The sequence below is a fragment of the Nannospalax galili genome, unplaced genomic scaffold (genome assembly GCF_000622305.1).
Source record: "Nannospalax galili isolate Female #2095 unplaced genomic scaffold, S.galili_v1.0 scaffold91, whole genome shotgun sequence".
Taxonomy (NCBI): Eukaryota; Metazoa; Chordata; class Mammalia; order Rodentia; family Spalacidae; genus Nannospalax; species Nannospalax galili.
The window spans coordinates 416,128-428,660 of record NW_008332583.1 but is presented as its reverse complement, the minus strand read 5'-3'; the positions used below and the strand labels follow the sequence as shown (position 1 = coordinate 428,660).

The window sequence follows — 12,533 nt, the reverse complement described above, 5'->3', positions numbered from 1 at the left end:
CAAGAGAACTAAACTGAAGGCCCAAGTATAAGTACATGTAATTTCAGTCACCTGATATTTGACAAAGGAGCCAAGAACATTCATTGGTGGTAAGACAGCATGTTCAGCACATGGTACTGGCAAAACTGGATCTCCACCTGTAGAAGAATGAAAATAAACCCCTTTCACCTTGCACAAAAGTCAACTCCAAATGGATCAAAGGCCTCAATGTGATGCCTGAAACTCTTAGAAGAAAGCATTGGCAATAACCTACAATATATAGGTATAGGAAGGGGTTTTCTAAACCAGACATCAGTTGCTCAGGAAACAAGGGCAAAAATTAACAAATGGGACCTCATTAAACTAAAAAGCTTCTGTACATCAATGCAGGCAACCAGGGAAGCAGTCAGAAAACCCACAGAATGGGAGAAAATCTTCACCAGCGACACATCTGATAGAGGTTTAATTACCAGAATATATAACGAACTTAAAAAACAGAGAACCAAGACAAGAAGCAACCCAATTGAAAGATGGGCTAAGGAGCTGAACAGAAAGTTTTCAAAAGAAGAAGTAAATAAAGTTCTTAAATGAGACTCCCCTGAGGATGAAATATTGCACAAGGGATTTTTTTTTTTTAAGTGAATGATAAGTAAAGAAAACATGGTTAGTTGACTCATTCTTTATTCAGGGCCCTCAACCCTTCCTCCCTTTTCTTCCTGTTCTGCTTTCTTAGCATAGAGACACAGCTGCCCTCCACAGGCACCCTCAACCATTGGTCCAGCTTGGGCACCAAGGAACCAGTTAGGAATTGAAAAATAAATTTTCCCAGACCTGGTTCTCATGGTTACATGTGGTAGTTCGGATTTCTACAGTCTTGTGGCTACAGACTGAAGGGCAAGGTTAACCCTGCCTGGGATTATCGGAACAAGCTTGACAGAGGGAGTAATATCCAGAAAGACTGTTGTCAGTTCACTCAGTGGCATTTAGTCAGCAGGTCCCTGGCACCACATAAGGTTGAGGGCCTTAAGGTTCTGGGTAAGAAAAGAGTTACCATCATCAGCAAGCGTACTCTATGGGATCAAAAAAGACCTCACATGAAAACTTGCCAAAAAGTCAATAAGAAGAGGGTAATTTATGATATCTCTACACCCAGGCTTTAAAAGAAACACACAGAGGCTCAAATTAACTCTACATTTTCAGTAAAAACCAATCATTGGCAGTCCTTAAATACAGTTATTATAAAATAAGTGCTTATTTCTTTATGATCCAAAAAAATGTCATTGTTTTAGCATAAGCAAATATTAGGGATAATAAAGTTGTTATCTTTATATTTAGACAGAATAATTTCTGTTATTCTGTAATCCCCTCTGACACTGTTGCTACAAATAAATTCCCAACCAAAACTAGAATAAATTGTCTCTTCCGTCTCTTCCTAAACCAAATTTAAGAAGGTTCCCCTCAACACAAGATTTAAAAGCGTCTATCACTGTTGACAGACAGATTTCACAACTTTATACATGAGTTTGACATCAAAAGGACCTTTCAAATAGAATGTTACTGGTATTTAATATATGCTATTCCAGTTGGTTTTCTGCAAGTGCATGAAACAAACACCAGATGGCATTTTGTATGAGGATAAGGGATTCTTGCTAATTTTAGAAAGTTCTTGGCCACTTCCCTCACCCAGAGTTAAGAGGGAATTCGCAGTTGGAATAACTTCCCAAGTTTCAAGAAGCATCTGTCTGATGTTTCTTAAAGCTGTGCTATTATTCTATTTTAAGCCATGCCAGTCAGGCCACAGTAGTCCATACACAGAAAGCAGGCATCAGGTTTTCCTGTCCAGTCTTTGGAAACATATCAACCAGGTCAAAGGTGAGTCACAGAAACTTTTGCTCCTTACAATCCATTTCCCATTCACTTTGTTCCCAGTGTTTACCATGTTTAGCTTATCAAACTGGTCTGGCCAGTTGTGAATCTCTGGGCTAAATACTAAGGTAGTAGATCTCACTGAAAAGGCTCACTGATGAAACTAAATGGAAGGTGTAGTGATGCAAAGACCTGGCAAATCCAGACCAGTTGGCAATCTGTAAAACAGATGGCTATGCAAATACAATTCTCACACTCAGTTGTAAGGTAAACTGTGAACTGGGAGCAGCAGGTGGTGGGGTAACCACAACACTGTTGTGTAGCAGTGCTGTGTATGTGTTTACATTTAGATCTTGGAGGCTGAAATCTTCCTAATTGAATTCAACAGTTAAATTGAGAAATCATTATGTACAAAATAATGCATTAGGCCCTGAGGCCCAGAGAAAGTTGAATTATAGGGAACCCTGGTTCTGGGGGTGCTTGGTTTACTGCACCAAGGGCCATTTCAAGGAAAGCCCACAGCTAGATAAGAAAGGAGGAAGATCAAGGAATTATCCTTCCAGAGAAGCATGGAGCTGGGAAAAGTGGGGGTTGACATATAAGACAGAGATTTAGCTCTGTGGGCCAATTCAATGGGAAACAACTTCTGTGACTAGAAATAAATTAGAGTATTGTACCATAAGTTTAAAAGGTCAGAAGTGTGTGTGTGTGTGTGTGTGTGTGTGTGTGTGTGAGAGAGAGAGAGAGAGAGAGAGAGAGAGAGAGAGTGTGTGTGTCTCTTTGTCTGTATGAATGTGTCTGTGTCTGTGTTGTCTATGTTTGCATGTGTCTGTGTGTGTCTATGTCCTTGTGTGTCTATGTCTGTGTGTGAATCTGTGTGAGGGCAGGTGAATGCTTGTGAATTGCGTAAAGATGTAGGAAAAGAAGAATGACTCTATTGTATAAATTTACATTCTAAACAGTATCTCTGGCTTCTTTCTCCAAAAAAGAAAATCTTTGGAGTACAGGATGAGCTTGAAGCACATGCTGGAAATTTGACGAAAAGAAAAGGACTAGCAAACCATGTTTTAAAAAGTTTTATGTTAACAATTAAATATTATGCTGGTGATAGATGTGCGACAAGGTCCTGATTACGAGGGATTTCAGGGTCAGCAAGATGGCTCAGCAGGTACAGGCACTAGCTACCAAGCCTGTTAACCTAAGGTTGATCCCTGGGACCCAAATGGTGGAAGGACAGAACTGACTGCTGAAAATTGTCCTCTGACATCTACAATTATACCATGGGACTTGTATGTTCTTGTGTACACACACAAATCCATAAATACACACACACACACACACACACACACACATATATAATCAGTAAATGTACTAAAAATAAATACGAATTTAAAACTGTAAGAGATGATTGCAGTAGTCTATAGAGAGCACTTTGGAAGTCTTGTCTTTTCTTGACCACTTCCACCATACCAGGCCAGAGCTAAGAGCTTCACAGACTTTGTCTCATTTTCAGCTCAAAGTGATCCTATGAGTCAAGTATTTTTATGCTTATATCAGCTGAGGTCCAAGATAAAGAACACAGCAGATAAGCAGTTGAAGTGGACATGAAAGCAGACCTGCCTGATTCTGAGCACCTCACCCTCTTCTGAAGGAAGGCAGAAGGGGAGGAGCTGGGAACAGGAGCTTTAGAAGGCTGCTGACATCTGGCATGGAGCATGAGATTTTGTCCTCAGCCAAGTGATACATGTAGATGAAGGAGTAGGTGTCTGGGGAGACATTGGGTTATTTTCAGACAAGTTAAACTGGGGAGCATGGGATACCCATATGCAGATAGTAGCAAAGAGTCATGAGAGCGGATGGGAATGTGAGAAGGGGAGGTATGAGAAAAGAACCCATGACATGAGCCCATATTTTATGGATAAACAGGAGGAGGGCTTCCAAAGAGCATTCTCAAAAACTTAAAATGGTAATGCCCTTAGATCTTCTGTCAAGATATCAGAAAAGCAAGTGAGAAGTAGCCCTTTACCATTGCTAACCCAAGAGAAGGTGCTGCCTTCTCCTGTATAATTTTGAAAAGGCAGATAGAGCCCAGGACTTACTACTGATGAAATAACCATCCAACACACTGACCTGCCTGTACCCCTTCTAGCTTTCAGCAAGGCAAATCCACCAAGCTCACATGCTTAGCTAGTAGAGTTCGGGATCCTGGAATCAGATTCTCAGAGTCAAGCCACTAATCATTGGAACTACCATCTACCCTCCCTGAAACCCAAGTATTTCCCATGATACCTTGTTCTTCCCTCTAAAGCAGATCCTTCCTTGAGCCACATTAAATCCATCTTTTTTGCATTATCACTCTTTTGAGTTCAACTGTCGTGTCCTTAACACAGACTATCAAGACCTAGTGTTTAAAACAGAGCCACAACTTCTGATTGTATATTCCTCTTCTCTCAAAGCCAATATTCCATCCTATAAAGATTTTATCATCAGGATCTGTGGGGGTCTCATTACGACACCCTATGGGGATCCTCTTACCATATCCTATAAGGGGCTTTGTTATCACATCCTACAGGGGGTCTCCAAAAGATGAAGAGCCACCATTAAAGTGATTTGAAGAAAATAAGTTAAATCTTCCATTTTATCAAATCCATCCAGTGCAGTCCATTACAGAACCCTTGTGTTTCCTAGTTCCTGTGCTTTGAGCACACCCAGAGACCTACATGGCTGATTCCCTTCTTTTTTATATGTTTGTGTATATAGTATAAGTGTGTTCACATATGTGTGGGTGCATGTATATGCAGGTATGTGTACATATGTATGTGTGTGCATGTGAAGACTAGAGGTTGATATCGAGTGTCTTCCTCAGTCTCTCTCCACTTTAGTTACTGAGGCAAGGTCTCTCGTTGAACCTGGAGCTCACTGATTTGCCTCGTCTACCAGTGAGCTTGCCCCTGGTACCATCTGTCTTCATCTCTCAAGCATTGGGATTATCGGGGCCACCACAACCAGTAGGCTTTGTTGTATGTGGGTTCTAGGGATCTGAACTCCAGTCTTTAGTCCCGAACCACAAGTGCTTTATCCACTGAGCCATCTCCCTGGTCCAGCTGTATTCTCTCCAAGAGTATTTTCTTTATCTAGAATTTCAGCACCTACTTTTTCAGTATACTTGGGGTCACAGTCTTCTTTCCTAAATTGTTTTTTCATAACCCTTACCACCCTTACCAGTATGGTCTTTTTGGAGGTTTTGTTTTTGTTTGTTTTTTTTTTTTTCTTTTTTGGTCTTTTTAACACAGGATCTCCCTGTAACCCCAGCTGGCCTGGAACTGGCTATGTAGACCAGGCTGGCCTTGATCTCACAGAGGTCCACCTGCCTCCCAAGTTCCCAAGTGCTGGGATTAAAAGAGTGCACGACCACACCCTGAATCTGTATACCTCACTTTTTTACCTTGCTCACCATCTATGTCCCCATAAACAAGTACATTCTGTAAGAGCAGGAGGCTTTTCATATTTTTTCCCACTACTATACTTCTGGTGTTAAAAGCACACTTATCAGAAGGTCGAGGCAGGAGGTTCACAAGTTCGAGGCCTATCTGGGCTGCAGAGGTTATAGTCAGCCTGAACAACTTAGTGAGACCCTGTCTCACACTGAAACGTACAAAAAGGGCTGGGGATAGAGCTCTGTGGTAGGGGCCTTACCTGACATGCCTGAGGCCTCAGATTCCATCTGAAAAAAAAACAAAAAAAACCCACTTAAAATGTGTCACTTTAAGAAAGAACATTGGTGTTTCCTTTCGGTATGAGTGCCAATCTTTAGGGGAAAGAGCTGTCTCATTTTCAAAGCATCAAAATGAATAACGAATTTCCATTTGAAAGTTCTTCTCATTCCTGTGTATAAATAGCTATTATATGACCCAGTTGAGCTACAGAAGCTCTAATGGCTAAGATGAAATTAATCCTCACGGTCATTTCATATGGAGAAGCAAAGAAGTTAGTGAACATTAGGAAAAGAAATATTCTGTTTCATTATATTTTTATGAGCAAAGTTCACCAAAATATTTTTAGAATAGAATCTGTAGTTTTGAGAAAGTCCCATTTGATTTGGGGAAAACATTTGTGTATTGATAAAACACCAGTAACTGAGCCAACACAACAGGATCTGCTGGAAGAGCCCAATGATCACCTTTCTTGGTCAAATGCTTGGAATGAAGTGCCCTGGGGCAACTGAAAATGTGACTCACAAAAATACTTTAATTACTATTCCTCACTGGCAGCAATACAGGTCCAAAGTCAGGGCAGCCTGTGGAATGTAAATGGCAGTACAGGTTTCAGAATGCAGTAGAAATAGGTACCAACCAAAGCCAGGCACAGGATGTAGGACAAAGGCCTTACAGAGAGAGCCCCAGCCAGGCAGCTTCCCCTGATTGTCCAAGAAGCTAAAACATCAATCCGACACACGCATCAGCCTTGGTTAACTCTGTGAAGAAGTACTTAGAGTTAGTCAGTGCTCATCGGACTCCAGTTTGGCAAGCTAGTGGGTGTTCCCACTGTAGTCAGATGGGTTGGCATAAAGTATTCACAGCCTAAATTCCAGAAAGGCCTCCCCTCTACCACCAATGATCTGCTTTGGGGATTTGTTCTTGATGCCTATGTTAAACTGGCTAAATAGTTCTGACTTGTGTTTTGTTTACCCATAAATAATATTGTTGGGGCTAGAGAGATGACTCAGTGCATAGGAGAGCTTGTTGCACAAGCATGAGGGCCTTATTTTGGATCCTAACACCCACATAAAAGGCAGGGTATGATCACAGGCATTCCTGGAGTCTCAGCTCTGTGGAGTGTTGAGATGGGAGAATCACTGGGACTTACTGGCCAGGAGCCTAGCTTCTGGTTCAATCAGTAAAAGATCCTGTCTGAAATGAATAAGGTGGGAACTGATAGAGCAGGACACTTGATGTCCTCCTCTGGCCTCCACACACACACACAGATGTGCATTCCAGCACACACACATGCACATAAAACACACACAGATATGCATACCAGCACACACACACACACACACACACACACACATACACGCACACACAAAGAAAAATAGTACCAAACATGTAATGTTAGCATGAAATATTTACTGAGTATTTAGTGTATGAAAGACATGTAATGAACATTCAAGTTTCTACATCCCAACTAATCTTCACAAAGTTTTGTGAGGTATGTATTATCCTGTTTGACAGATGGGGAAACTCAGGCTACAAGAATATAGTGATCATGGTTAAAGTGAGGGATGAGTCTAGAACTGACTTCAGAATGGAAGCAGTCAGCATCTACATGGCACTGCTGTTCCAAAAATGGAAACCAAAGAGACAGAAATTGATAAAGGATGATGCCTCAGTGGGGTTATCTACCACTGTCCTGAGTATGGTTAGAAACGCTACACACCAACCCAGAAAAACACTTAACCAGCCTCTACTCCAGATTAGCATTTCAGAAACTACTTTAGGGGAGCGAAGATTGGAACCATTATTTTTAATCCTTTAGGGAAGACAGAGGTGAGGTTTGCACTAAAACAAAATTATAAACAAAACTTCTCTTGGCTATTGCAAACCAATCACATGGTAGAATACATTTTATGTTCATTAGATATTATCGTTCAAAGTATATATCAAAAGAGCAACAGTTAACAAAACACTAAAAAAATATTTTAAATATACACATTTCAGTCTTGTGAACATGTACATCTGCTCAGCTTTTTTTCCATTCTCATAATGAGGATACGTCCCTGGACTGAAATATTCCAATGTTGAAGGATGTGTATTTCTCAGATAACCTGATCCTAAACACAAGCCAACAACCTTAAGCAAACACAAAAGCAAGGGCATTCCACTTATGACAGAAGACTGATGGGTCCATCAGACATTTTGATTTGGTGATTTTCTTATCCCCAAAAGACTTTAGAAGCCATCTCTGTTCATGTGAGCCAGTTCTCCTCTATTTCCAACATATGTTCAGAGACCATTGGTACTGCAAGTGTGGTTTTGTTTTCATTTAAGCTAAACAAGTCTTTAACAGGTACCGTAGTTCAGCCTTCAAGTTCTCCCAAAGTCAGCAAATCAAAGTGCTTAGAAAATACTTGTCTTCTCATCACTTTCCAGGCAGTTGGATGTGTTCATCATGGTGCATAAACTGAATGGAAGTGGTTCCTGAAATAGAACCCACGATCTTGTGCCCCTACTTCTAAAACAAGTGTTCAGCTTTCTTTGTGCTCTGAAAACCACTTTCTGTTTGTCTCAATGTTAGTAGTGAAAAAGATTTTTAAAACGGAATGGTATTAAAAGCACCACTTAAAGAGCTCTGCAAAAATGTACAGGATTATTATATCTTCAGTTAATTTCTGCAAACTCATGTAGAATCGGAGTCTTCTTTGTGACTAAGAATATATTACATAGAACTTTTACTTTTTTAGTAGCTAATTTCTTTCTCTCACCAACAAAACATAATATTCTAAGTAACCAGTTCTCCTTAGCACAGATTTTAATATACCATAGTGTTGTGCCCAGAGAACAGATCCCCAAGAAATGTTGTGCCCAGAGAAAGGATCCCCAAGAATTACCACAGAGTCCAGAGAGCATGCAAGAACAAAGAGTCTTTATTCAGGCTTAAGCTCGGACTCTTAGACCAAACTAACGTGGTAGGTTTGTCTGAGAGCCCCGATTGCAGGGGGAGAGAGCTTTTCATAGGTTTCAGACAAAGGGAGGAGAGGAATGACAGAGTTATATTTTGATTGGTCCAAAGAGCCCGTGCATGCCAACATACTTTTGAATTGATTGGTTACAGTCTTGGAGGCCTCTCACTGGTGGGTTCTTCCCTTAGGGCTGTGGAATGTGCTGACTGTTATCTTCAGGGCTAGAGGACCCTGTTTATTCCTTATAAGGCCTCAAAACTGCCCGGGCCCTCTGGATATGCCCGGGCTTGCCTAGTCCATGACCATGAGACATCACGAAAATGGAGGAATCAGCAGTCAAAATGGAGACGGCGCAGTTTGTCCCTCTGGTTCCCTCAAGCCAAGCAATTTACAGAAGTGAAAAGACCAGTTAGTCCTAAATAGGGGCAGGGGTCTAGGGAGTCTGAGGGAGGGGGCCAAGGAGGAGGGTTCCACATTTCCCCCCTGCTTGTAACTTGGAGGCCCCAATCATGGGGCTTCCTGGAGTTCAATGGCATCCCGGCTTAGGGGCTGGTATTGTGATCTCATGCCCATTATTTGGATTGCCCCTAGTCGGTCCTTCATGAACTGTACTAACCTGTTTAAGATACAGGGTTCAAGGGTTAAGAATAGGATCAAAATGAGGAGGGCACCTATCAAGGTGGACACTAAGGTGGTCAGCCAGAGAGATGCGTTGAACCAAGACTCGAACCATCCCTGTTGAGCCTCTCGCTCTCTTTTTCTCTTAGCTAATCCTTCTCTTACCTTAGCCATAGTATCTTTGACTACCCCTGAATGATTGACATAAAAACAGCATTCCTCTCCCAGGGCTACACACAGCTCCCCCATCGATTTTGCAATACCACTTCTGCTAGGGAGGACAGGGAATCTTGTAAATGAAAAATTGCATTTTCCAACCTTTCTATATCTACATCTATTGCAGCCCTCAAGCTTGAGTACTGTTGATGTTGGGTGGCTAGTGAGGCCGCTCCTGTCCCAGCCCCAATGAGTCTGATTCCAAGAATCATACTTAGAATAAGGGCCGTGGCTGCGATTGGCTCCCTGGCAACCCGGGATTGAGTTCTGTTAATCCGTCCCAACAGTTCATCATTAGTATGGTATAGCAGTCTGGGAACTAACTGGACTAGGATACAGTAGTCTCATGTCTGATTAAAAACTTCCATATGCACGTAAGGGGTCAGGCCAAAGGAGCAAGTCCACCATGCATCAGGCTCGGGGACCAAGTAACTGGTTAGGCGTGATAACACAATGCTCCGAGTGACATTGCATAGTTTCTGGTAATCGATTGGGATCTGTCCTATGCATAGTCCTTGTCCTGTGATATGTTACAGAGTCAACTTGGCCTTAGAGCTCCAACGACAGGTGTTGTAGTCATCAGAAAAGTTATATGTCCCCAAGACCGCTATGCCATCATAATAAAGCGGGGCAGTATCATAACATAACCAACAACAGTACCTTAGTATTTCAAACTTTAGCTCCTCTGGAGGTGGGGGCCCCAGGGCCTATGGAGAAATTGTGGCCACCTCTGGGGTGACAGGCACCTTTGGGGTGGTTTGTGCCCACAGTGTAGGGGCAAGGACTTTGTTTGGTCTAATCTCAACTGTGGGTTTGGAGAGTAATCTGATTACTCGACAGATCCTGAAAACTGATCCCAAGCTCTCTGACTTCAACCAAATGCCCCAAGTATAACCCATCTCCCAATTAGGGGCCTCCCTTCCTTTGTCTGTAAAACTTATTTTAATAGGATTACAGTTAGGATAGCATTTATTCCTCTGGGTCCATGCGGGGATGTTATGGACAATGGCGGGCATGACTGCTGGGCAGCCAATGCATGTTAGTGTGATAAAATCACCTTTACCAGGGGGTGTCCAATCTATGAACCCTGTACTCAGGCAAACCGATGATTTGTAATAAAAGTCATAAGGTACCCCACATTTTCCTTCTCCCCCTTTTTTCCTGTGGGCCTCAGGGCAAACATAAAAACTTTGGGTGGAGTCTGTGGGACCTATACCAGCAATCAATTTTGAAAGGTCCAGGTTCAAATCTGGGTACCAGACAGACGGGGGAACTACTTTGGACATCTGGGCCAGGACCCTCATAAAGTTAACATCTGTAAGTTCCCAGATTGAATTAAAGGGCTGGTGGGGGTTGGCACCACAAACACTTGTAACAATTAGTATAGTAAGAATTAAGAATGGTTTAGTCTTAACTTGAGAGGATTGTCTGCATTCCGGTGAACTTTCCATGCCTTGGGTCCTGGTGCTGGGGCCTGAGGGTCCTCTGGGTCATCTGAGTGTGGATCAGCTCTCTGGATGTGAGTGTGATGTATCCAGGTAGCGATTCCATCTACCTTTATGGCCGTGGGCGTAGTCAGGAGCACCACAATAAGGGCCCTTCCAGCGGGGCTCGAGTGTTTCACGGTGGTGCTGGTGGACGTAGACCTGATCACCTGGCTGATAATTGTGTGGAGTGGGAGGAGGCACTGTCTCATAGATAGCTCTCAGTCAGGGCCACACATCCTTATGTGCATGAGCCACTGCTTCTAAGGAATTAAGCAACTGACGGTTATCAAATTCAGCAATTAGTTCAGCTCTTAAATTGGGGAGAATAGGAGGGGGTCTTCCAAACATGATTTCATAGGAGGTTAACCCTAACAGATAGGGTGAGTTCCTCACCCTATACAGAGTGAAGGGAAGGAGAACCACCCAGTCCCTGCCAATTTCCATGGTTAATTTGGTAAGGGTCTCTTTTAGAGTCCTATTCATCCTCTCTACCTGTCCCGAGCTCTGGGGCCTGTATGCACAATGTAATTTCCACCTTGCCCCCAATATCCTAGCTAATTCCTGGGTTACCTGTGAAGCAAAGGCTGGCCCATTGTCAGAGCTCAGAAGGGCTGGGATGCCATACCTGGGTAAAATGTCCTCCAGCAATTTCTTGGCCACCACCTGAGTGGTCTCATGCTTGGTGGGGAAGGCTTCAGACCATCCTGAAAAACTGTCTACCAGAACTAGTAGATATTTGGAACCATACTTGTCTGGCTTGCTTTCTGTAAAGCCCATCTCCCAATGGGCCCCTGGTCTAGAGCCCCTCATCCAAGCCCCTTGTTCCTTAGGATGGTTCTCAGTGTTGGTCAGCTTGCAACTAAGACATGCAGAGGCGACTGCATCAACAAGTGGGTGGAGATTCAAGACTTTTAAATGAGCATTTCCTAAAAGATCAGCCGTTTTTCTGGTGCCCAGATGAGTGGTTTGGTGGATATATGTGAGGAGGTCCTTGGCTATGAGCATCGATCTTTTGGGTCATGGGGAGTCTGTGTATCAGCTTCATATCCTCTTGGAAGTAATGAGGCTGATCAGGTAGGACGGGGGTCCAGGGTCCGGCAGTTGGATTGGCAAAATCTGAAAAGCCTCCAAAGCTACTTCTTTGGCAACCCGGTCTGCCCTCTGATTTCCTTGAGCTATGGGCATGTTGGCTTTCTGGTGCCTGGGACAGTGGATAATAGCCAGTTTCTTAGGTAGCCATAGAGCCACCAACAGGTCCAGAATTTCTTGTTTATTTTTAATAGTTTTTCCTTCCACTGTGAGTAGCCCCCTATCCTGGTAGATGGCTCCATGCACATGTGCCACAGCAAAGGCATATCAGCTGTCCGTGTACACGTTCAGCTGCCTGTCCTTTCCAAGCCTAAGAGCCTCAGTCAGAGCTATCAGCTCGGCCCTCTGAGCCAAGGTCCCTGCAGGCAAAGCCGCCACCCAAACAGTCTCAGTCTCAGTTACCACCGCCGCCCATGCATACCTCTGCCCATCCTTCATGAAAGTGCTACCATCGGTGAACCAAGTAGCTTCTGCATTGGAGAGTGGCTGATTGGTCAGGTCGCTTCTGAGGCCATATACCTGGCTCAGGATCCCCGCACAATTGTGCAGGGGTGCATCCAAATCAGGGTCAGGCAGCAGGGTGGCTGGGTTAAGGGCGA

The 12,533-nt window shown here is 43.2% G+C and overlaps 1 protein-coding gene across 2 annotated transcripts in view; it reads left to right on the top strand.

Annotated features, from left to right (window-relative positions):
• Positions 1-12,533, top strand: part of Synpr (synaptoporin) — a 371,499-nt gene that overhangs the window by 321,016 nt on the left and 37,950 nt on the right. The window lies entirely within an intron of this gene.